The sequence below is a fragment of the Paroedura picta genome, chromosome 7 (assembly GCF_049243985.1).
Source record: "Paroedura picta isolate Pp20150507F chromosome 7, Ppicta_v3.0, whole genome shotgun sequence".
Classification (NCBI taxonomy): domain Eukaryota; kingdom Metazoa; phylum Chordata; class Lepidosauria; order Squamata; family Gekkonidae; genus Paroedura; species Paroedura picta.
This window is the reverse complement of record NC_135375.1, coordinates 47,800,444-47,826,463: the sequence shown is the minus strand read 5'-3', so window position 1 is coordinate 47,826,463 and position 26,020 is coordinate 47,800,444. Positions and strand designations below refer to the sequence as shown.

The following is a 26,020-nucleotide window of genomic DNA, read 5'->3' as shown; positions in this document are numbered from 1 at the left end:
GGGACTATGACATCTTGTGATTTTGATGTGATGCCCCTGTTGATACAGCCCAAAATGGCATTTGCCTTTTTTACCGCTGCATCACACTGCCTGCTCATATTTAGTTTACAATCCACAAGTACCCCAAGGTCTCGTTCACACATAGTGTTACCTAGAAGTGTATCCCCCATCCAGATGATTATAAGCTGCCCACAGAGTGACCCATAAGGCATGGAGGCAGAGTGCTACATCCACATCCAATGCCCACCCTCATACCCACCTCCCTCTGCCTTCTTCCAGGAATTTCTTTTTTTAAGGTAAACTACCTGGAGCAACAAATAGGTGGACACGTGCCTTGGTGAGCCTGCAGATACACAGAAGCAATTTATAATCAGGTTCCCATTTCATACAGGCTACAATTTAACTGTAGCTGACATTTTTAGACTTAGTGGTTGGCATTGGAGAATGTTTATTGAAGATGCCAACCTCTGAAGATGCCAACCATGGTTACTGGCAAAACATCAGAGGCTAAAACTACCAGAACACAGCCACACAGCCAAGAAAACCCACAACAACCAGTTGACTCCAGCTATGAAAGCCTTTGACAATTCATTGAAACTCTAAATATTCTTCAGAATTTCTGAATAATAATAATAACAACAGTATACTGTATTTTAAGATTTTTCTCCAGTTTTCATGGAGAGTATTTTAGTAAGACATCTGAAAAAGAATAATAATAAGCTGAAATATATAATTAGGTTTTAATTAGCTTTGTGTTGGCTGATGAGAAGTGAAAACAGCCCAACAAATGAAGGTTACTAAAGTGTTAAAAAAAACCTGGCATTGTTTGGTAATTATGTATATTGATTATGATTATTTTAAGGCATCATTGGGTTGATAGGATAAGAAAAGACCTAGTTGTCTTCCCATTTGCTCCTTTTATTTCTCTCAAGATAGATGAGTTAATAAACAGGGAACAAGCATTCTCATAAATTCAACATCAGTAATATTTGTCACCTTCAAAATTGCTTAGATGAGAAGAACATCCTTTATGTGAATACACAAGAGAGAAGTCAGCTGACTTGATCTGGAATCTGAACTTGTCTAATGATTAATACAGTGATAATGTTAAAGGAAGCAGCAACATTCTGTGAAAACTCAGGAAAAAGAAAGCAGAGGCTTCTTTCTGCCCTTCTGCCATTCATCTCTTGATCTCAGGTAGGAAAATATATTTTGCTTTATAATTGGCATATATTCCTCAGTGACTTTTTCTACTGCTGCTCTGGCACAAGTATTTAGAAAATAAATGCAGGTTGCCTGACAATTTTTTAAAGTTACAATCTAACTCTAAGAGCCAGCTTGATATAGTAGATAAAAGTGGTGACCTCTAATCTGGAGAACCAGGTTTGATTCACCACTCCTCCACTTGCATCATCTAGATCAGTGGTCCCCAACCTTTTTATCACCAGGGACCACTCAACACCTTTTACTGAGGCCCGGTGGGGGGGTAGTTTACTCCTCTACTCTCAACCACTGCCCTAGCGCTCTCTGATCGCTAGGGTAATGTTTAAACATCCCTTCAAAATAAGATACAGACACGCCACAACAATGAAGTGTGTTGTAAAGGGCCGGGGGGGGGGAGAGATGGCGTCCTTTGTGGCCCACCTCCAATTAGTCGAAGGACCACATGTGGTCCGTAGCCCACAGGTTGGGGATCGCTAATCTAGATGACTTTGAACCAATTAGAGTTCACTCAAAGTTGTCTCAGTCTCATCTTCCTCACAGGGTGTCTGTGATGGGGAGAGGAAGGGTAAGGGTAGGCAGTTGTAAGCCACTCTGAGACTTCTTTGGGCTGTAAAATGTGGGGTACAAAAATGCCAGCCCCTTTTCTTCTTTGAAAAAAAAATCAGGGCATATTTCATTCGAAACTTAGGATAGTTTGTTTAATATTGTTATTTCCATTGGTTTCAATAGAAAATACACTTATATCCTTAATTTTCCACCTGTATCCAATGAAAATTCCATCCTAAATTTCAGAGAGAACAGAGGGGCTCTTCACAACAAGGAAAGACACACTATATTTATGATTCAATGTGATAAGGATACTAATGGCTTCTCATCACAAATAACTTGCAAATCCAACCAATAGGCTTAAAGTAAATGTTGTGTTGTCTCAAAGTAGTTTTGAAAGCAACTAGGATAATGTTGTCAAGAATATTAGTGGCACTGTGCAGAAGATATAACCATGTATAATTAATTTACAGAGACGGCACATCCAAATTATGTGTTATCTATACTCGTACTGGTGTCAGCACACTGTCCATGGGACTAGGAATACTACTTTTCAAGAACTTCTGACTCCAGGGAGACAGTTTATGTAGCCCAAGTCAAAATGAGGTTTATTGTGTTGGCCATAGGCCATCACAAAACCAGAAGAAAAAGAAGAAAGTAAATTAATAAATAAAAATGCTAAAAATATGAATATCCAAAACATTCTATAACACTTTAGGACACAAAACATGTATCTCCAAAACATTCTAAGACAGCTACCTCCATCAAAATTAAACAAAAACAGACTTAAAATAAACTCTAAATCAGATGGTCACTTTTAAAGGATATATTTGCTCTTATTTTTCTTCTGGCAAAAGCAAAGAGTGCCACTCTATAAAAAAGCAGAAGGCTCTAAGTCTGGTAGCAGGTAGATTATTTTGTCCAAATTGCAAGGAGAGATTAGGGAGGTTAGAATTGTATTGAGGAATTTATCCCTGGGATCTGAAAATAAGGAACAAGCCAAAATGTAGTGGGAAAGATTTCCCATGAATACCGATAAGTTATACCATAGGTTGTTTAAGGTAATGGTCACTGAGAACTCTTTTGGCATGGTTTGGAAGCAAAATGCTGTAAATGCTGTTCTAAGTTTGGGTGTAGTGATATATATCAATTAACATATGGTCTTTCTTTATTAATTTGAACCATTGGCCAAATATAGCTTAGAATCATAGAACCATAGAGTTGGAAGGGGCCATGCAGGCCATCTAGTCCAACCCCCTGCTCAATGCAGGATCAGCCCTAAGCATCCTAAAGCATCCAAGAAAAGTGTGTATTCAACCTTTGCTTGAAGACTGCCAGTGAGGGGGAGCTCACCACCTCCTTAGGCAGCCTATTCCACTGCTGAACTACTCTGACTGTGAATTCCCCCCCCCCCGATATCTAGCCTATGTTGTTGTACTTGTAGTTTAAACCCATTATCATTCAACCCAGCTTGAATGATTGAGGTGATGTCAATTAAAGGATTCCCTATGTACACCCATTCCCTCGTGTCAAGATTATGCCCTGCCGATTGGAGGTCATCTAGAATGGTATAATGAGAGGAGATATTACCCCCCAAAAAACAGATCATGCTTTAACCTGAACTAGCAGTAGAGTAGATAATATAGTTAACTGGGCCCAACTCTCTAGGTTTAGGAGCCTACATTTCCCATATAGTTTTGATGCCATATTGGGTGGTAGTTATTGGGATTGGTTTTGTCCCAACAGCATAAGCATTTACAGTTTATACAAGCATGGGCTGACATTGGGCTGAACAGCAAACATACTTACCTCATGCCTCCCACTATGTGTATTGCATGAACATGTTTGTGCTGTGTGTACAGGACTAATATGAATCAATATAAAGGTAACTCAATAGCAGAGGTATTTTTAGCTAACAGTTCTATAAAGCAAAGAGAAGTAATGTCAGATTAAAATAAACCTAAAATTAGGTCAAAGAGGCAATACCTAGAATCAAAATCCATGTACATGGACAAATGTCTAAGTCAGATCAGTACTTTATCAAGCTCAATATTCCCTGCTTTTAATGGTGACAGTTCTTCAGTATCTCAGCTAAAGGCCATTAACATAACCTACCACTTGATCATGGAGAAGATCTGGAGATGCTAGGGTTTGAACCTGGGACCTCTGCTGTTGAGAAATAAAGGAGAATGGCAATGCATAAATGATAAAAGGTAGGAGAACTAAACTTAGGGTTGCCAGTTCTGGGTTAAAAAATACCTGGTGTTTTAGGGAGTGGAGACTAGGGAGGGTATGAGGTGGGGAGGGACCACACTTCAAAGAGTTCACACTTCAAAGCAGCCGTTTTCTCCAAGAAACTGATTTCTGGAAATCAGCTGAAATTCTAGAAGACCTCCAGACTCCACCTGGTGGTTGGCAATCCTAGCTGAGCTAGAAAGATGATGGCTACCAGACAGCAGAGATAATTCAGCAGTGATTAACCTGGCCAGAGTACTTCAAAGTTAGTATAAATCCAAGCAACTGCTTCCATTTCAGTGTTGTTCTACAAAAATATATTGTCAGAAGATCTAGAACCATTATTTTTCTTTTTGCAATATGAAACAATAACCCTCCTAATGCACATAACACAAAACCCCTAAAGAGCTGTTTTGGACTAGCTTTTCTGTCATTCAAATAATAGATGCAGAAGTTCATGTATTCCAACAATACTTATTATCTGTCTGCTTATGTATAATGGAAATACTGTTATGGTCTTAATGTGAATACTTCAAGCTGTCCTGTAGAACTAGCACGGTATTTTGTCACCATGATGCATTGCTTCAACAAGGGAAATGTAATTACCTGTTTTTGAGTTTTAGAGAGTTTCTATTTTTTATTCAGAGTTTGCCTTATTCTAAATCATGCTGATTTTCAGGTGAATGTTCACTTTTTTATTAAATAAAAGACAAAATGTGCTTCATCATAAATTAGAAGGGATTCAGAGATATTGTTTCTATCACTGCCTTTGTCCACAACACTTGAAAGAATGTTTGTTATTTTATGAAGCCTGAAAAAAATCAAATTCAGCTCCAGGGAGCCTAAAACCAGCCATAAAAGAGAATAAAGTTTGGAAATCTCATTCTCTCTAAATATTGACTTGGCCAGTACTTCTGTGGGAATTTAAGGCCTAAAATTATAAGACCTACTTCTACAGATAATTATTGTTTTAAATTCCTCTGAGGAGAGATGCAGTGTCCAAATGTCTTTGTCCCTTGGGAATTAACTAATAAGTTTTCACTTTTGTTTTCTCTTCCCAATTCTGAAACAAATAGCCAGTCAGAAAAAAAATATATGCTGTCACATTTTTAGGAATCACAGCAGAAAACTGTAGGTGCTCCTAGCTAGCTCAGGTTACATGCCACTGTTCATATAACCACATGTTGTGGTAAAATGAGGGCCCTTAAAGAGGGCTATCATGTCCCCTCTCAACCTCCTTTTCTCCAGGCTGGCAAATACTCCAGAAGATAGAAACAGAGTTCAACGAGATCTGAACACAATGGAAAAATGGGCAAATGAGAACAAGATGCAATTTAATAAAGATACATGTAAAGTTCTGCATCTGGGTCAGAAAAATGACAAGCATGCCTACTGGATGGGGGATACACTTCTAGGTAACACTGTGTGTGAAAAAGACCTTGGAGTATTTGTGGATTGTAAACTAAATATGAGCAGGCAGTGTGATGCAGCGGTAAAAAAGGCAAATGCCATTTTGGGCTGTATCAACAGGGGCATCACATCAAAATCACAAGATGTCATAGTCCCATTGTATACGGCACTGGTCGGACCACACCTGGAGTACTGTGTTCAGTTCTGGAGGCCTCACTTCAAGAAGGACGTAGATAAAATTGAAAGGGTACAGAGGAGAGCGACAAAGATGATCTGGGGCCAAGGGACCAAGCCCTATGACTTGGGAATGTTCAGCCCTCTATGATTAAGCTAGGGTTGCAGCCTCCAGGTGATACCCGGAGTTCAGATAATACTGACCACTTCCTTTGGAGAAAATGGCTGAATTCTATGGCATTATACCCCAATGAGGTCCCACCCTTCCCCAAATTCCATTCTCCCCCAAGTCCACCACTATCCAGGAATTTCCCAACCTGGAGTTGGAAACCCTTGATAAAACCAAGATGTATGTATTTAGGACTATGGGATAATAAGCCAACCTCAAAAAATGATTTCAGATCATGGTTTGATAGACACAAATTGACAATGGTTAGTAGAACAGCCGGCATTTAGTCAATCAGACAAGCCATTATTAAATTACATCCTGTTTTGCCTGATGTTTGAAGTGAGCCACTCGGTATCATAACTTGAACATAATTCTAATGTTTTCCATTGTTCAGATCATGCCTGTACAATCTTAAAGAGGCTGGTGGTGTGAACTAGGAAAAAACATGTTTAGGCTATAGCCATGACAGCTTTTCCTGGGAAATTCCTTTCTGTTTAGATGAGATGGCTACTATCTCAAACATTTTTCCCTATGATCATGTAACTATATACTCAGTCACATGGAGGACTTTAGCTGGACTCAAAGAGCAATCCTAAATATAAATCCTTTGTTAATCAATGGAACTTATTCCCACGAAATATTTGTTAGGTTTGCAGCCTTAGTGGAGTGCTCTAGAAGTGGGACATTCTATTTAGGAGTGCACTGCAAATATGCAGAATGGTTTTCAAAGACCCATCTCAACTTGAAAACTGTACTTTGTCACTGCCTTTATCCATAACTAGAAATATAGCCCATTGCAGTCTGAAATGCAATGGGCGCTAGCAGCCCCCAGGAGTGAGAGTGGGTATGTGGGGGGACTACCTGCAGTCCTTGCTGGAGTCCTGGGCTTTCGGCGGCGGCAGCCTGACGTTTGAGTCAGGTTGTTATGGGGTTGTTATGTATGAAGGCTGAATTTTACTTTATATGTATGTTCAATTGTCTGTGATGTGATTAAGAGTATGACTTGAAAATTTCCAAGAATATGCCTTGTAAAATTAACTAAAGGGGGGGGGGCAAAATATGACCTAATGAAACTGTGCCTGTTCTTGAAACATTGAAATCTCTTAATAAGTAGAAATCTTCATCTGGTTTGTGGGTGGCTTTCTTATCATAAGGACCAGCCATTTAATTATCAGATATGTTGTTGTTGTTGTTGTTATGTGCGAAGTCGTGTCCGACCCATCGCGACCCCATGGACAATGATCCTCCAGGCCTTCCTGTCCTCTACCATTCCCCGGAGTCCATTTAAGTTTGCACCTACTGCTTCAGTGACTCCATCCATCCACCTCATTCTCTGTCGTCCCCTTCTTCTTTTGCCCTCGATCTCTCCCAGCATTAGGCTCTTCTCCAGGGAGTCCTTCCTTCTCATGAGGTGGCCAAAATATTTGAGTTTCATCTTCAGGATCTGGCCTTCTAAAGAGCAGTCAGGGCTGATCTCCTCTAGGACTGACTGGTTTGTTCGCCTTGCAGTCCAAGGGACTCGCAAGAGTCTTCTCCAGCACCAGAGTTCAAAAGCCTCAATTCTTTGACGCTCGGCCTTCCTTATGGTCCAACTTTCACAGCCATACATTGTAACTGGGAAGACCGTAGCCTTGACTAAACGCACTTTTGTTGGCAGGGTGATGTCTCTGCTTTTTAGGATGCTGTCTAGATTTGCCATAGCTTTCCTCCCCAGGAGCAAGCGTCTTTTAATTTCTTTGCTGCAGTCCCCATCTGCAGTGATCTTGGAGCCCAGGAAAATTATCAGATATAGTGATAAAGAATCATGAGGGTGGTAGGGAATTTGGATTCTTTCTGAGGCTTCATCTGGAAATTTTTCCACTCTCTTTTTTGTTTTAATGGACACTGAATTGTTCTCAACATTCCACAAGCATTTTCAGTACTTATCAAGCCATTTTCAAGGCTCCCCCCACCCTTTGATCTATCTACAAAGCCATATGTGGGTAGCTCCATTATACAGCTTTAGTAATCCACAAAAAAAAACAACTACTGTTTAATTAGATATCGTGGTAATTGCCTTTTATCAAAACAATGAGTGATACCTGTTGTTTATCAAATTGAAAGTTATCTTACTCTTCATTCAGTACTTCAACACGAACTCTATATTGCTGTTAACTGAGCTTAACAGGGCTTAAAGAGCAGCTGCTATGTCTCATTCACCCCATGGAAATGCCGCACTGGTTTAGGGGGTATTTTTTATTTTTATTTTTGCCAAAGGAAACAAAGAAATCCTTGTCCCAATTCTCTTCCTACCTTGTTCTTTCTGGCATCCACTGTGTTTGCCTGCAGCTGGAGAGCAGGGACAGCAGCCAATGCTAGAGAGGTGATTGCAGAACAAATAAGGAACAACGACAACAGCTCGCTGCTGTTTGGTGGGAAAACTGGTCAAATGACACATCAGAAGTTGCTGGAGTCCTGGTCTTGTGGCGGCGGCGGCCTGACATGGCGAGAGGCGCAAAGCGCCTCTCGCCGCGTCAGGCCGCCGTGCAGAGAGCCCCCGGCAGCCGTGCTCTGCGCGACTTCCAGGGGTTCCCTCGGGCGGCGGCCTGACGCGGTGAGAGGTGCGAAGCGCCTCTTGCCGCGTCCAGCCAGGAGCAACTGCGAGCAACTGCAAGCTTCGCGCCTGCCGATTGGTCCCTCCGATTGTCTGTCATGAGGAAGGGTCCAATCTGGACCCTTCCTCATCCCGGACACATCCTGCCACAGAAACCCTTACTGTTTTATTTAGTCCGTGGCGCCCGCGGCACCACGGGCGGTGTACAGATACTTGAAATAACATTTTCAAAAATCAAGCCATCACTTAGTGGGGTGTATCTAGTATGTGTACAAGAACAGTAGATTTTTCAGTTTTGGCTTTTGAAGAATACCTTGATTTTTTAAAGGCATGAATCATGTTCTAGCTTCAGTGGAATCCTTATTAAAACCCAAAACATTGATTTCAAACTTGAATTAAAAAAAAAAAACCCTTCCTGGTGATCTTCTTACCCATGAAATTACATCTCACTAGAGTTTTGTGCTAGCACAAAGTTTCAAACCCTTGTAATTTCCTCTGCTGAAAAACAGCTACAGAGGAAAGAGAGATGTTAGCAAGATAAAGGAGCCTTAAATTAACTACACTGATGAGCATTGCTATCTTGTTGGTCAAAAAAAAAAAGACTGCTATGGAACTCTGCTAGTTTCACTGGAAATTAAAAAAAAAAAAAACCTCAAGGAGTTAAGGCAAATATCAATTTATTGAGCATTTCAAGTGTGTTACATTGTTGTGAGGGAAAAATTAAATTTGAGTATAGGTATTTGGAAGGTTTTAAAGAGATAACTTATCTCTGAGTCACATAGCTACCTAATAATTAGTTATGCATAAAATAGAGATTAAGGGTATCCTGCAGCTGAATACAGAATCCCTTCTTGATGCGAGATTGAAATTAACTTGCATTTATTACTCTGGTAAGGTTCTCATCTGTGGAAATTGTATTACTGTTAGGATGTTGAGACTATTTAAAGGATAAAGAGAAATCCCTTAATGTGTCTTTTCTTTGTCATAGTAGTGGAGATACATGTTCTACTAAGTTTGTTTTTCTGCGGATAACGTCACTGATTTTATTCAGAAGTTTTAATCAGTACTATTTTGGGAATGGGAATTTTTTTCCAGTATAACTGATATTTTTTTTCCTTTTTAAAAAAGAGGGATTGCTTTTTCATTCCTCTTTGAAATTAATGCATCCTTTTGTAACTTTAGCCCTTGCAGTTCTTTTATGTTACACATCACATGGTGGTAGGAAAGACTGGGGAGATGTAACCTGCCTCTGAGCATTTACAGAGTGAAATTCTGATTTTTTTTTCACAAACTTCCTTTCTGGCCCTGAATTTCAGGGAGATTTCAGTGGGATTTCATGGAGAAATTGGGTAACGGGAAGGAAGAGCATACAAATCTAGTTCTAAATATTATATATAAAATATATATATATAAAGCACATGTCTAATGAAAGGTGTTACATATGTTATAACATTATATCTTTATTCCACATTCTCCCTCACATGCTAGTCTTCCATTTGTCCACATAGCTGATAGACTGCTGTATAGAATTTAAGCATGGTATGTATTGGTCTTTTTAAGTAAGACTTCTCATGAGTTTCATAGGGAAGTAGAAAAGCTAACTAGAGGCATGGAAAAGAAGATAAGAACAATAGAAAAGCTCTGCTGGATCAGACAAGAGGTTGCCTTACAGAGTGTCCAACCAGAGTCCTATCTGCACTGGGCTTTTTTCCTTCTTACCAGTTTGAATTTAAAAGAGTAATCTGCACCTGATACATTTCCACTTTGTTGTCAATTGGGTTAATTATTCATTTTGCAGCTTCCCGACTCTACTCTAGAGTGTCATCACTTTTCCCCAGGATATCTGAGAGCAGATATTATCAGCTTAATTGGAGAAAAGTGTTCTGAAAGCCCATTCTTCCTCCATGTAGAGGTTTGGGATTTTTCTCTGCCCGCCCCCCTCCTAGCCTGAAGGCTCCATTGCTCTTCCTAGAAGCTGCCACCTCCACTTACCCCCTCCCCCACTCGCTATCAACCAGCCACCTGTTGCTCCTTCAGAACTTCCTCCTCCCACTATTTGCTCTGGTTGTAGACTGGGGGGAGCACAAAAGGCAAGAAATAATGTTCTCACAGTTGGCTGGAGCTTCATGCAACCCCCACTTCTCCCCCCCCCGTAATCTAGCTAAAAGGTGACTACAACTCCTGGTACATAGTCACACACCGCTCTATTAAGCAGGAAGAAGACAGGAGGCAGACAATTGGAAGTACAGAAGAAAGTGTCTTAGTGAAAACTGTTTCAAGTTGAAAGAAAGCATGAATGCAGATCTGTTTCAAAATCTGGGTTAAGATTGATCAGAATTTGGCAGGATTAACAGCATAAAAGAAAGAAAGTGAAGACAGTACCCAGGTCCTATGGACAGTCAACAGGTTATACAACCTAGATCTTCTCCTGATATGGGCTCCTGGGTCTGTGATTCAGTCCATGGGTAGTAGCCATTAATAGACTTCTCTTTCATCTTTATTCCTCTGGCAGCAAAGAATATGTTTTAATCACTCTCTGTATAAAATAGTATGCCCTTTTGTCTATTCTGTCCCTATTCCTTATAAATTTCATCAAATGACCTCAAGTTTTAGTTTTTGGGGAAAGGGAAAAAAATGTCCATTTGTCAGTTCTATCCACCCATGTATAATTTTATAAACCTCTGTTGTTGTTGGTGGTGGTGGTGTTATTTCCCACCACTCCTGAACTGGCTTATGGCAGGTCACAGTTGTCCATCACTAAAACCCCAATAAATCCCCATTAAAACATACAGGACATAAAACATGACAAACAGCAGCACAAGAACATGGCAGTATCCCCTCTACCCCAGACATCTAATAATTGGGTGGAAAGAGGGGGCCATCGATAACTCATAGTCTAATGTTGCCTAGCACCAGGAGAAGCCCATGGCCTCACTGCCATGGCCTCACCGCCATGACCTCAACCATCTACCTGTGGGAAGAGCTCCATTTTTCAAGCCCTGCAGAATGCCAGAAGCTCCCATAGAGCCCACATCTCGACCAGGAGCTCATTCCACCAGGTAGGGGCCAGGACCAAAAAGTCCCTGCCCCTGGTTGAGACCAGGAGTGCTTCTCTGGGGCTGGGACTTACCAACAACTGGGTACCCACAGTGGGAGACGTAGGGTGACAGGCGGTCCCTCAGATATGTTTATAGATAATGAAACCAAATATGCATGGAGCATGGTCCTTTTTCACATCTAAAGACACATCTAAAGAGATAGTTCAGAGGTCTTCAGAGCCACTGAAATCAGTCCAGGTTTTCAGCAAAGCAGATGTCAAAATAAAGGTACCTACAGGTCCATAAAACCAGTTCACTGCTTCTGCCACCCAAAGAGATATTACAATATTAACATTATCATCTTAGTCGAGCTAAATCAAAATAAATGATCATCCTTGAAATAATCATTACAACCATTAGAGGAACATTTGAAAAAGATATTAAAATGAGAAGTATTAAATATTAACAGGTTTTCAGACCAGAAGGTACTCACTCAAGGGGTTTGAATTGTCTGCCAGACAATGAGAATTGGAACTAATTAAGCAGAAAATTAGTTCAAAGGTACTGAAGTAGACAGCTATAATTGGGTGATGGGTGATGAGTGGTGATGCACCCTTAAATATGACACTGAAATTTTCTCACTGGGTGAATGCAGTGGAACAAGAACACTTGTTGCTTAACTTTGCTGGAGGATAAAAACTTTCCTAGAGGATTATTCCTTAATAATCATTATACTTTTATATATTTGGAATGTGTAAATTCAGCTCTCTTAAAGAACTAGTCTGAAATACATTCATGGTTCTACTAGGAACACCATTGTTCCTACCCATTTAGCTTATGGAAACCAGGAGGCACTATGACCTAGGTATGGCTAATTTCCAAAGAATGGGAGGGAGCACACAATGGGAGAAAAAAAAAAAGAAGAGTAGGTGTCACCACTCAAAAAAGGCATTGAGCTTCTTTGCCATCTCCCAACTTCCTTTAGCAATCCATTTTTTCCTTTGTCATCCAAAGGTCCCACTATTTCTCTGGCTGGTTTCCTGATCTGGATTATATTACAAAAAATGATTGTCTTGATACTTTTGGCAACCCACCCTCTAAAATCTCTAATGATTGACTAACATATCTTTTGTCAGAAACTGTGATCTCTCCTGCTCAATGCATTGAGGCAAAAACTCTTTACTTGTTATAGCTTTTGTTTTACTTTCAGCTTCCCTCATTTTTGGAACGTTCTCTCTTTTGAAATCAAATGTGTTAGACTTTAGGCATAACTTTCCATTGACCTGAATGCTGGCCACTCAAACCCCTGTCCTTTCACCTACAGTCTCCTTGAGTCCCAGTTCCTGCCTCACCTTGCCTCCAGAGCTCTCTTTCTCAGAACTGTCTTTCCTGTCATCCCCTCTCTTTCTGTCTTTAGTGAAGGCAGTTGGCATCTTCACTCCCTTTTCCACCTTGCAGGGTCCTCTGCTCACCACTGCTTATTATGTTTGTTTCTGTGCCTTCCCTGTGATGCTTCCTCCTCTCACTTCTGTCTTGTCCTCTCATTATTGTCCCCCTTCTGCCTCCCTTTTAAGCTCCTCTATTTGTAAGTTGATCTCTACTCTCCTGATGGCAACAGCACATCACTTCTAGCCTGATCTTCACTTCTTCTGGTAGGACCAGAAGAAGAGCACAGTTGCCATGGTGGCCCCACAGAATTGCTCTCCAGTCTAGTTGTGGGACTGGCTGTCCTGCCACAGTAGGTTCAAATATCCCACTTTTCTCTACCTTAAGGAGTACCAAAACATCAGGCCATGGTGATCCATATGACGATCACCTCCAGAACTGAATTTTGTAACTCGCTTTATGTGGGCCTACACATTATAACTGAAAACATGCTGTCAGACTTCACAATATAATACGATTTGAATCCTTGTCTTCTACCTAGTTTTCCTGTTTGCTAGAGTTTTGTTTATAAGCTAGAACGTATAAAAATCACTTACCTACTTACATATCATTTAGTATTTTCACTGAGGTATGGACAACAGAATATTCTGGTCTGGTATTGTGTGTCCTTAAAATCAATATATAGCTGCAAGATCTACATTGCATGCATGCATATGATACTTGCTGGAATGTTGCTATTTATCACTTGCTATTCTCCTGCTTAAAATGCCTGGTCAGAGAGCAAATGACCCATCAACTCTTTTTCTTTCTTTTAGTTGCTAAGGATGTATTCTTTGTGCCAAGTACTATGAATCTGTAATAGGATGAGAAATGAGGTCAGCAGTTTTTGCTTTGACTTCTTTATCCAGGCCATTACTATATGCAGGGTGCCGGTCTAGAAGTAATGCAAAATGTGCAAAATAAACTGTCCATTCCACAAAGCAGAGTATAAAACTAACTGGTTCCACCAACTTTATGGGACTGACAGGTACCAAACTTGTATTTTCTGATCATACTTCAGGAAAAGAAGGGCTAAAAATCCGATAAATCAGTAGTAGTTTATAAAATTAGGAAATATGGAAACCAGGAACTTCAATAAATATTCTCCCTTAACATTCCTCTTGCCCTAAAGCATAAACTATTTCAATGATGAGGAAACAAAACCTTATGACGTTTTTATATGTAACACCAGAAAACTGACATTTTTTCATTGGTTATTCATAATTAATATGAGTTACATTTTATCTAGAGGCAAAGGTTCCCCATTCCTGTGAATAGACTATCTTTAACATTTGTTAGACAGCTGTATCATTAAAACAATCCAAATCATAATAGATATTCTCATTTGATGGCTTTCAGTAATATATCCATAGTTGCTTGTGATAACTAGGTTTCAAAAAGAAAATTTATTTACTTGCACTCAACTCATAGTGGCATTGGACACTAAATACACGATCTCTTTTGACATTGCTATAAGAAATTGATACAGAAGTGTGTATTTTTTATTCATTTTTGTGCACGGTCTGAAGACCTGTTATTTTGTCCTGCCTATTTTCTTTGGTGATTTTTTAAAGTGGTTGATTATTTCTTTTATAGCATTTTAACACCATCTAAGTGCCATTAATGTAAAAGCAGGCATCAATTTTGATGACAATATTTCTATTGAATGCAATTAGTGTTCCACAAATAGCAGCAAACAATAAAAATAAATTTGAACTTCAGATTAAGGATTGCTATGAAATGTGGCTATGAAATTGCTATTGAAATGAGGCTGGTTTTTTTTGTCTCCGGGGATAATGCAAAACTAGTCTGATAGAAGCATTTTCCAGATCTGTCCCAAGAAACATTCTTCACACCCCATAATGTACTCTTTGATTGTTTGCATTCTACATTAACTTCTACTTTATGGAATGCAGATTTAATCCATCAAGGTGAGCCTGCTGAAGAGGGCATGGCAAAACCTTGCTCCAGTTGTCCTGTAGATGTAACAACATGGTATTTGTAAAGTGGTTGTTCAAGGGTGTTATAATGGGAGCTAAGGACATTTCAGTACATCCATCAGATACCTTGGTCTCCTTGGATGTCAGCACAATATATAAAACTATCCATTATCTTCTGTCCTAAGATTGACTTCTCCTGATGGTGACAGGGTAGGTGAGAACTTTCCCAGCAAGAAGGATAACATCTGTTGTGTCCTCTATCTCTGTGGAGCAGGTTCCCTGTTGTTCACAGACCCCCTTCTTTGTTTATCTTAAGAACACAATAAAAGCTATACTATGAATATATTGCTAATCAGAGTTCCCCCTAAACTGTGCACATAAGTAGCCATCCATTAACACAGGAAGCCCTTCTCAGCGGCACCCTGGATCTCTACAGGTCTTGCACTGCCCATTGGTCATTTTAAGATTACAGGAGTTATACTCAGGTTGTGAACTGCTCCACTCAGTAGGGGGAGAGATATAGGTGAAACATTGGATGCTAGTGATTGGTTTTTTTTTAATTGAATCTATGTTAGGTTGATCACATTTTTTTGAAAAAAACTATATTATCTTGGTCAGTGAAAATGGTGACATTATAGCAATGGCCTGAATTTATCATTATGCTTATATTCCAAAATATGTATGTTTGATTAGATATGAAATTGCCATCCTCATGAAAATCGAGTCTTACATTAAGTCTGGACAACCTGTAAACTTTTTTTCTTGCTTCTCTAAAAATGTAGAATTCCAGAGGAGATAATTAATGTATAGATAGATGTTACTGAATATTTGACTTTTGCCCTCCTCAGCATTCCATTTTCATTTATTCAGGAAAGACACTGATGTTTTTCACTCCTTTCTTAAAGCTGAACATGGAATTAAAGTACAGTGTGATTTGATGCCATTAAACAAAGTTGTGAAATGCTATACACAAACATACCGAGTGATGACAGATTGCAGAAGTTATATGTAAACAATAACATTTTCCATGTCTTTTGTTAAACTGCAGAAAAAGTGCTGATGGTAAGACCTAGGAGTATTAAATTCAACATTAAATTAGTGCCAGTTAAGAGGCTACCTCAATTCAAGACTTGCTGCTACTCAGCGGGACCCTTTAAGCATATCATGCATTCTTTCAGGAGAATTGTAAACAAGTGTGAAGCATTCTGTCACAGCAGGTTCACCCTATGCATGTAACAGCTGCCAGTCAAAGAGACTTTACTCGGCAACTCTGCTGTCACTGGATATGAAATCAGGCATTCTTTTTGACATAAAACATCAGAGCTCTTAAGAAAGTACAGATAAATGAACATGAACTAGGTAATGTGACAGGTTTGCAAAAACAGGTAGAATATCAAAAGAGCCGTTTTCAGAAGGAAACATTCTACAGGACATCCAACCTCTATTGAAAGACAGATACATTTAAATGGCTGCTTTTGTGGTTTTTATTTTTTTTCTCAATTTTAATAACAGATTTATGTGGAAGCTACCAAGCATCTATAGTAGCACTAACATTGCTTTCCATGACATTGCCTTCTGGGTACCAGTTAACCATATCCAGCTAACTCCACCACAGCATTTCTAAGTACGCCGTCTTGCATTTATACGTGTTCTGAAACTGTTAATACCTGTTGACTGGCAGGCACCTGTTGACTGGCAGGATGTGGGCCACAACTCCAGATTGGTGTTATCAAGGCCACAGCCTTATTTTGATACCACACCACGCCTCCAGCCAGAGGTTGGCACCCTAGCATGAGAAAAGACCCAACCCCACACAGCCATCCAGTTGCTCTATGTCTGGCTCTAGGGACGCCCTGGAAACCTCCACCTCCCAGCTGGGAAGGCAGGCACCTTGCCCCTAGAGTCCTCCATGGGGAAGTGGGCATGACCAAGGGATTTCCATCTCATTCAGCCAGCCCACCTGGTTCTGAGTCCCTGGCCTTCTCAGCCAGTTTGGCCATGTCCATTAGCAAGCCGATCTCAATAAGAGAGCCGCAGTACATAGACTGGAGCCCTGAACCATGGGTCTTATTCATGCCTTTTACCACAGCTGTGATGAAAAACCAATTTATAACAGCATCCCAAACAGTAAGTAGCCTGAACATAGGAAGGGAGGGCGAGAAGCTGTCACGGCAGCGATCTACAGTATAATGGTAGAACCCCACCATGTGTGCTTTATAAAGACACCTGTGGCTTTGCCCACATATTCCACCAGCATTCATGCCAAGGAGGTGCGCACTACACAGTGAGCCTACACCTGCCATGCTTGTTCTGTGGCTCCACCATCTATGTCATCAACTGTCGGCTGCAGTAAGTCACAGCCACATTTTAGTAGGCATAGGGGGAAGAATCACTACAGAGGCAGCCTGGGCCTGATAGCTGGAGAAAGGCTGCCAAGCTGCTTGTCCTGTGCATTGTCTCCTGGCTAACAGAACAGCTGACCAGGGTCTTGCAATGCATTAGAATCCTTTGTGAATCTCTGGAACCCATTTTAAGTCTCCATAAATCTTTGTAGAACTCCTTAACAGTGCTCTGAAAGCTTACCAAGACTTCCAAGGCCTCCCTAAAATAATTGTTAAAATGAACCCTTACCCTAAATTCTATCCTAAGAATGCATAACCTGTAGAAATCCCAGATCCAAAATCAAAATGGAAATTTGTGCAGAGAACATCTCTGCAGGCCTGATATCTGAAAAGGTACTTTCACAAGTGATAATTATTGCAAATGATTATACACATTTCATGATGCAAAGTATCTATCAGAGCTCTAGAAGTACCATACACTATGAATAAAAGGTAAAGGTAAAGGTATCCCTGTGCAAGCACCGAGTCATGTCTGACTCTTGGGGTGATGCCCTCCAGCATTTTCATGGCAGACTCAATACAGGGTGGCCTTGCCAGTGCCTTCCCCAGTCATTACTGTTTTACCCCCCAGCAAGCTGGGTACTCATTTTACCAACCTCGGAAGGATGGAAGGCTGAGTCAACCTTGAGCCGGCTGCTGGGATCAAACACCCAACCTCATGGACAGACAGCTTCAGACAGCATTTCTGCTGCTTATGACTCTGCACCACAAGGGGCTACATACCCGATGAATAATTGCTTACTAAAGGGAGCTGCAGAATCCATAGTCTCCATTCTTTTTAGTTTGGAATCAGATACCATACCATGACAAGCAGATACTAAATGCCTAATTCTTGGGATCATAATGCAAATGTTATAATGCTCATTGGCTAGGAAGATCATGTAAAATAATCATGGCAATTCTTTAAGTGGATTGCAAAGATGGCAGGCTATTGACACACTAAATACTCTCCCAATGATTACAAAACATTAAACCCACACCAAAGATATAGCAATATATACTAATATATTTCAATGGTGGGCTGCACTACTAAAGCCCAATTTTTGGATACTATGAAGTTGGGTAAGTCCATGCTTGTTCCATAGGCAACCAGCAACTATACTAACTAGGCATGTGCAAGGGGGCCCAGATTTGGACCGTTTTGGATCTGAATCGGGCAGATTTGAACCATTTCGGATTTGCTTTGGGCCGATTCGGATCGATCCGAATCAATTTGGAGCCATCCGAATCAATTTGGAGCCATCCGAATTGATTCGGAGCCAATGCAAGTCAATGGAGCCATTGACTTGCATTGGAAATCCTTCCCCTGCCTTTCCTGGGGGCTGGGGGAGAGGGGGCATAAGTTACACCCTTGAAACTTCTCAGGGAGCTCAAGGAGGGTCTTCCCTGACTCCCCTGCAAGTTTCAAGAAGATTGGACCAAGGGGTCCCATCCTAGGGGCTCCCAAAGAGGCTGTCACCATTCCCCATAGACTTTAAAGGTGGGAAAAATTAATTTCAGCAGGAAATAAACCAGGAAATTGGCAATTAACCTGCTGAAATTAATTTTCCCACCTTTAAAGTCCATGGGGAATGGTGTCAGCCTCTTTGGGAGCCATCCCCTTGGTCCATTCTTCTTGAAATTTGCAGGGGAGCTCAGGGAGGATCTTGCAGGGGAGTCAGGGAATACCCTCCCTGAACTCCCCCTCTTCCCAAAATGGCCAATGATGGGCCTGGACAAGGTAGGAAAGAGAGGAACCTTGGGTGCTTCCCAACAATATTCTTCATGATCACACTCTTACCATAGAAGGTAGCCCTGTAATAGAAGAGTGCCTCATACAGAAACACTTTCATGCACAGAAGTCCGTGATTGGACTTTGAGCAAGTTGGTGCTCATAGAAACCAGCCTGGCAGAGACTGACTATGGAGTCAGTAGGACCCACTAGCAAACCTAGGAAAGCTAGGACAGATCTCCATTTTGTTTAGGTTTTACAAGCAAGCATTTTGTCTTTTTCTGCCTCTTACATCCTGACAACTGCACAACTGTCTCAGTGCTCAGCCCCATCCTCTTTACCAGATGCACCATAAAGCCATCACCAGGTTCAGAATGTTGTTGCTCAGCACCAAAGGTTCTCCCTCATGAGCCTCATCCTGCCAGTGATGGTCTGCTCAGGCCATAACCTCCAACCAGTCTAGTGTTTTAGGATGCTCACCACATGGCAGCTGGCTGGCAAAAGCTGCATTACAAGGAGAGATCAAAATATATGCAGTGTATCAATCTTCCATACATTCTAACATGTATTTAAATATCTGAATAAGTGATGCATGCAAAACTATTCTAAAACTGCATCCTTCTGTGATTCATGTTATATTTCAAATGACATTTTAAAGCTCTGACTTATATGCTTATTTTCAAGAATTTCTATGTTTATTTTTGCAGATACCATTTATAGCCGTGCCTTGCAAAGGTATGAATTCCACAGTACGAAACTGATCTTTTCCCAACCCCATCCTATGAGAATATGGTAAATGGTTTACGTATCTAACAACTGTGGAAAGGACTTGTGGGTGGGTGCCCTGGAACCCACTCCATCGGGTTCCATCTTTAGAGAAGTAAGATGTAAACTTGTATTTTCCAATTGACTTTCAACTGCTAAGAGCTGGCTCTCTTGCCACTTAATTTTAGTCCTTTTATTCTATGTTATTTTTCCCTACTATGATATTTATATTATTATGTTTTTGCTGTGTTATCTTATTTCAATTTGCTGCTTTGGAACACTGTGAAATGTGAAATATAAGCATTTAATAACAAATGAATAAATTTCACACTTCCAGCTTCTATGTAGTACTGTTAAACATCATTTGACATAGACATTTTTATTGAAATAGTAGATTGAATACTTGCTATTTAAAAAAACAAAATCTTATAAATCATCAAATGCTATACTGCAAGATTAAATCATTCTTGTCAACAGTATATGAAGTTATAATTTTGTTCATTATACAAAGGGATGGCGCAAACACATGGTGCTCTGAGCTCTTCGGAGAAAGAGTAAGCACAAAAAGTTAATGTAAAACCTAGCTTAGAAATCACTAGGTATTGAGTTGTAATACCTTCTCTCCTCGCTGTACTTAATTCATGGTATGTTCACTTTGATCATGAGAACAGACAAGGCCTAGCATTGACTGTTGTCTAAGTAGTAGCCCGTGAATCACACCATGTCTGAAAACAAGCTCATAGCCATGTTTCTGTAATCCAAGATAGGACTGGGGCTGTGTGAGTCATGGAGTGTAACTATTAATCTGTTTCTAAAAGAGACATTGTCACCCTTGCAAAAGCTATTGCCTCTGTGCATGTTCCTCATTACAGCGGTTAGTAATTAATCTAGATATATGACCAAACCCAAGCATTTATCTCTGTGCATCACCTTCTTTCATCAGGGTCACTTGGATGCTGAGAGGCCTAACTTCTTTGTTGTGGTCTTTCACACAAACAATTTAGAAGGATAATTGTGAAACAAAGCCATGCAAACTATCTGAGAGAGAATTATTTACATCAGCAGGGACTTGACTTATATTGGAAGATGTTTTAAAAAGCTATAAAAATCCAAGTTTTTTCATTAGGGTATTCATTTGTCATAAATTCAAGTGGGTAGTCATGTTGGTCTGAAGCAGCAGAACAAATTTGGAATCCAGTTGCACCTCCCACTGTATCTGAGGAAGTCTGCATGCATATGAAAGCTCACGCCTTGAATAAAACTTTGTCGATCTTAAAGGTGCCACTGGACTCAAAATTATTATTTTTTAATTGACAACAAAGTAACTATTTTCTAAATTATGTTCTGTAAAGGATCAAAAATGACTGATGGTCAAAAATCAGAACTCTAGCTGGGCAAAGTAGTAACAACATCCTAAAACATCCATTGATTTAGTAGACTTCAGTGAACTTAGTGTTTAGGAGGTCTTATTTTTCTGTTTATTATTTGTATATTGGATTATTTATATGATGCATTTCTGAAACTAAAAGATACTCAAGATGGATTACAAAAGTAAAACATATTATTATATATAATAATTTTAAAAATCTAATCCTAATAAAAATTAGAAAATATAATCCTCCAAAATGACATTATGTCTGAAGACTTTTCCGAACATTTGATAGAAAGCCCATCAGAGGTGAAATGTCCATAGAGATGAAACTCATGTAAAAATACAGGTACAATTTTTTCTGGCCCTTCACATCCCCTTGAACGTGCTGGAATATAATTTTTTCATGTCTCCTACACAGAAAAGAGCTGCCCAGCAAAGAGCTGCCTAAAGAAGTGGCCTCTACAGAAAAAAAAATGGCCCATCCTCAATGTGCCCCTAAGAAGCTTGAAGGGGCCTTTAAAACCCTTGAAGCTGGGCTCAGTGTGGCTCCTGGCAACAGGCAGTGACCAGGGCCAATGTGAATGTGGGGAAAGGAGAGTCAGTCAATCGGAGGGAGAGCCCTCTAGGGTCTGGCCTTCATGTGTTGTAAGAATTCTGAGGAGGAATCCCTCTGGTTGGGGTTGACTTGAATATTCCTTGCCAAAGATTTTAATGTTGGACCTATTTTGGCAGGCTGAAAAAAGCTGAGGGAGGGATAAGAGCAAATCTAGCATTGGTCTCAGAGCTATTGTGGTGTAACAAATAACAGCTGCCTCTAACCTGGAGACCTGGGTTTGATCCCCACAGGCAGCAAGCCTGGTGACCTTAGGATAATCCCAGTTTTCTTAGAGCTCTTTCATCCCCACCTCCATAACAGGGTATCTGTTATGGGGAGAGGAAGGGAAGGCAATAGTAAACTGATTTGAGACACCTGAGGTCCACTGGGTGACTGCGGGCCATTCCCTGTTTTCTCATAGCTCTCTCAGCCCCACATTCCTCCACCAGTCATTACCATTTTACCCCCCAGCAAGCTGGGTACTCATTTTACCAACCTCAGAAAGATGGAAGGCTGAGTCAACCTTGAGCTGGCTGATGGGATTGAACTCCCAGCCTCATGGTCAGACCTTCAGACAGCATATCGGCTGCCTTACCACCCTGTGCCACAAGAGGCTCTGATACAACCCTAGTTTTATATAAATAGGTTTTCTGAGTGCTAATAGTGTAACTCTCTGTGCATTAATAATTTGATGCATACATGTTTTATTATGGCTGTAATACGTAACACATTGTTACAAAACCAATGGTGTAACTTCTGGGATCATCATGATAATTACAATACAATATTATGCAAATTTTCTGTAGTCTAAGCATACTGAAATCGATGGTCTTAGACTGAGTTAATAAATGGTACTGAATTATTAAATACTGTTCTCCCAAGACATTCCAGATACAATGTTTTGGAGCTCTCCAAGATGGTTCAGAGGTATCCTTGTTATGTCTTTGTATACAAAGACCTCCCTCATAGACATGTTGGACATAAATATATAGTGAATCATCCTGGAAATGTTTTTGATACCTGTCATTCAATAAAATATGCACCATATTCAGGTGTCAAAAAAAGGATACCCATATTCTGACAGGTGTCTCCATTTGGAAACAATTCTGAATATCTTTTGTCTGGTATCTTAACATGGCATAAACTTAGATAGATGCTATTATATTAGTCATAGGAGGAATTAGATAGACATACTACTATCTCAGATTTCTGCATGGTAATTAAAAACAACTAGTCAAAAACTACCCACTATACAGTGGGCCTCTATGCAAGCTAATGATACAATTGTTAGAGCAGTCAAATCTTAGCCTTGGCAGAATTCTTCAAATTTCTTGGCTCATCCTGATATCCTTGGTATGGAACTCTTTCCAGCCAGAACTTAGAAAACATGTTGCTGATTAAAGAACTGGAGAGCACTACAACAGGATCCAGTCCTGAAATTTCTGAAGAATCAAACTTAAGGCTTCTGCAAACTTCACACTACCTGAAGTCCCTAACTGAACCATACCAAATTCCAAAAAATGCCATCCATGAGATATTGTCTGAAATAACTATGTATCCATGCATATCTGTCCATTTTGCTGGGAAGTGAGAGAAAAAAACATTTCCTTTGATGTTAAATAAATCCTGTTTAAAGGAGCTCATCTTTACAAAACTCACTAATATTTGCTCTTTCAGGTAAATGTAGTGATTTTCAGATAAATGACTTTTGAAATGTTATTAGCAGCTTATGTAAGTAGCCTACATTTGAAACTGCAACACAGTTATCTACATTGTCCTAGCTAAAGAATGATAACTGGATCATATCACATCACATCTTTCTTTGATCTGTAGGGTGCTAATAATTTGCATGGCCCACACTGAAAAACTGCTGTTTGTATATCACATTATCTCAGAGACACAGTTTTCTCTGTCATCCATTAGTTTGCTGTCTGGAATGAATGTCCTCTCTTCACAGGAAAGTTTGTAATTTGTTTTTAAAGTTTAAAAGTAACTTTTCTGACAGACCTAGGCACAGCGTTAACCACAAATGAATGCTAAGGATATTAATAGGTAGCCTAATTCTGATAATACATTCTGGTCATGATTGCTTATTATTTTCAATGTCATCACAAAGAAACCTAGGAAAATGGACAGAAATATAAGAAGCACATAGTTTATGAAGCTAAAAAGCCATTACCATTCAGATGTTGAAAAACATCATGGTTTCGGAACAAGTTAGAAGAACGTACTAAAACCTCTGCTGCCCAATGCTAAGAAAAGAAATGAATGAGAATATGGTTAAGAAGAAATAAAGGCTTGCCCAATGATTTATGCTATTTGAACAACCTGAAACGCAACCCTGGCTTCAGCATTGCTGAAATACTGGGCAAAATTGAGCGTTGTCTGAAACTGTTTCCACATACCTTGTTTTAACCTCACTATGGATTTCATTTGGATGCTGCTTGTCAACTAGCCTTTCTGCATTTGGGCTTTTCTCTCCTCATTTTCCTGGCTAAAATTTGCAACATGCTTTCCAGAAAAGGCAGCCTCCCATCCCCCCCTTTCTTCAAGAGTTCTTCTTTCTCCAAGAGTTCCTAGAAATAAATCTGGAATCTCCACCTGTCTCCAAGCAGCCTTAAAAATAAGTCTAAAGTTTCTACCTTTCTCCAAACATCCCTACAAAGAATCTACCATCTCTATCTTTCCTCAAGCATTCCTACAAATAATTATACAGTCATAAAAAGAAGGTGAAAGATTCTGTATTCCTCCAAGGATCTATCTCTATAGATGAGTCCACAATCTCTATTAGGGTTGTGCAAGGGGGGCCTGATTCGGTTCAATTTGGGTATGGATGAACCCGACTTGGACCAATTTGGGGCGATTCAGATCGATCCAAATCGATTTGGATCTATTTGGAACCGTCCAAATCGATTCGGAGTCAATGCAAGTTAATGGAGCCATTGACTTGCATTGGAAATCCTTCCCTTGCCTTTCCCGGGGGCTGGGAGAAAGGGGTGTAAGTTGCACCCCTGAAACTTCTTGTGGAGCTAAGGGAGGGTCTTCCCTGACGCCCCTGCAAGTTTCAAGAAGATTGGACCAAGGGGTCCAAATCTAGGGGCTCCCAAAGAGGGTACCCCTATCCTCTCTATTGGATATAATGGAGAGATGGATTCTTTGGTTTTAACTTAGATTGGACCAGAGATTGGACTGTTCCCAAAGAGGGTGACACCATTTCCCATAGACTTTAATGGTGGGAAAAATAATTTCAGCAGGTTACTTAACCAGGAAACTGGCAATTAACCTGCTGAAATTATTTTTCCCACCATTAAAGTCTATGGGAAATGGTGTCACCCTCTTTGGGAGCCCCTAGGATGGGCCCCCTTGGGTCCAATCTTCTTGAAACTTGCAGGGGAGCTCAGAGAGTGTCTTCCCGGAGTGCCCTACAAGTTTCAGGAAGATTATAGAAGTCTATGAGGAAGCAACTTACACCCCTTCCCCCAACCCCCAGGAAAGGCGGAAATAAGCAGCCAGGAGGCTGCAGCAGCCACGAGGCTGCCAACGGCTTGGAGATTTGGCTGAATCAATTCAATTTGGCCGTATTTCAGCCAAATATCTTCAATTTGGCCATTTTGAAACCAGCAGAGGTCCGATTTGGACCGTTTTTGTCTCGGAAACATCCAAATTGGCCCTGATTCGGCCGTTTCCAAGCCGAAACCTAATCTCTATACATCTTCAAACCTCCTCTCAGATAAGTCCACAGTTTCTCTCTTTCTCCCAGCATCCCTTCTTACTAGTCTACAATCTCTCCAGGCATCCCATTGAAATAGGCTACTAAACCCGTATCTCTCTTCCAGTATAACCTTCCAGAAATCTTCCACATTTATCCTCCTCCCAGCATACTCACCCAGCACTATATCAAGCCTATCTATCTCTCCCAGCTCACCTACCCAGAAGTCTACTGCACCTGTCTATCTCCCAGCTCACATTCAAACAAGCCTACAAATACCATCTACCTCCCAATATTCCCACCCAGAAACATCTATAGGTGTGATGTGGAAAGGTATATGGGTGACCACCTCTCAGCATATGACATGGAGAGATGTGTGGGTGAACACCTCCCATGGGTAAACAGGAGGAGGAGTGGCCCACACCCAGAAGCCATGTCCACAGTGAGTTGACGCACTCAGGGGGCTCCTCTTTGAATTTTGTATCTTTAGCAGACTGAGAGACAGCTTGCCACATAACAAACCCAAAAAAATCAAACTAGTCTGCAAACATCATGAGGTCTGTGGAAGTTCAGGGTACATGGCTGCACCCAGCCTGTAAACCCCAATGGACCTCCATTTTTCAAGTTCACATTCACCTCTAGTCTATACTATTTCATATCCTCTGTCTAGTTGTGGTAATCCTATTGAATCTCTAGTAGGATTATTTTTATC

The 26,020-nt window shown here is 40.4% G+C and overlaps 2 long non-coding RNA genes across 2 annotated transcripts in view; one reads left to right on the top strand and one right to left on the bottom strand.

Moving 5' to 3' along the window:
* LOC143841784 (uncharacterized) overlaps window positions 1-26,020 on the bottom strand; it is a 72,878-nt gene that overhangs the window by 28,362 nt on the left and 18,496 nt on the right. The window lies entirely within an intron of this gene.
* LOC143841783 (uncharacterized) lies at window positions 1,110-24,660 on the top strand. The gene is made up of 3 exons (XR_013232824.1): window positions 1,110-1,197; window positions 19,575-19,747; window positions 21,423-24,660. It is a non-coding gene; the product is annotated as an uncharacterized LOC143841783 (long non-coding RNA).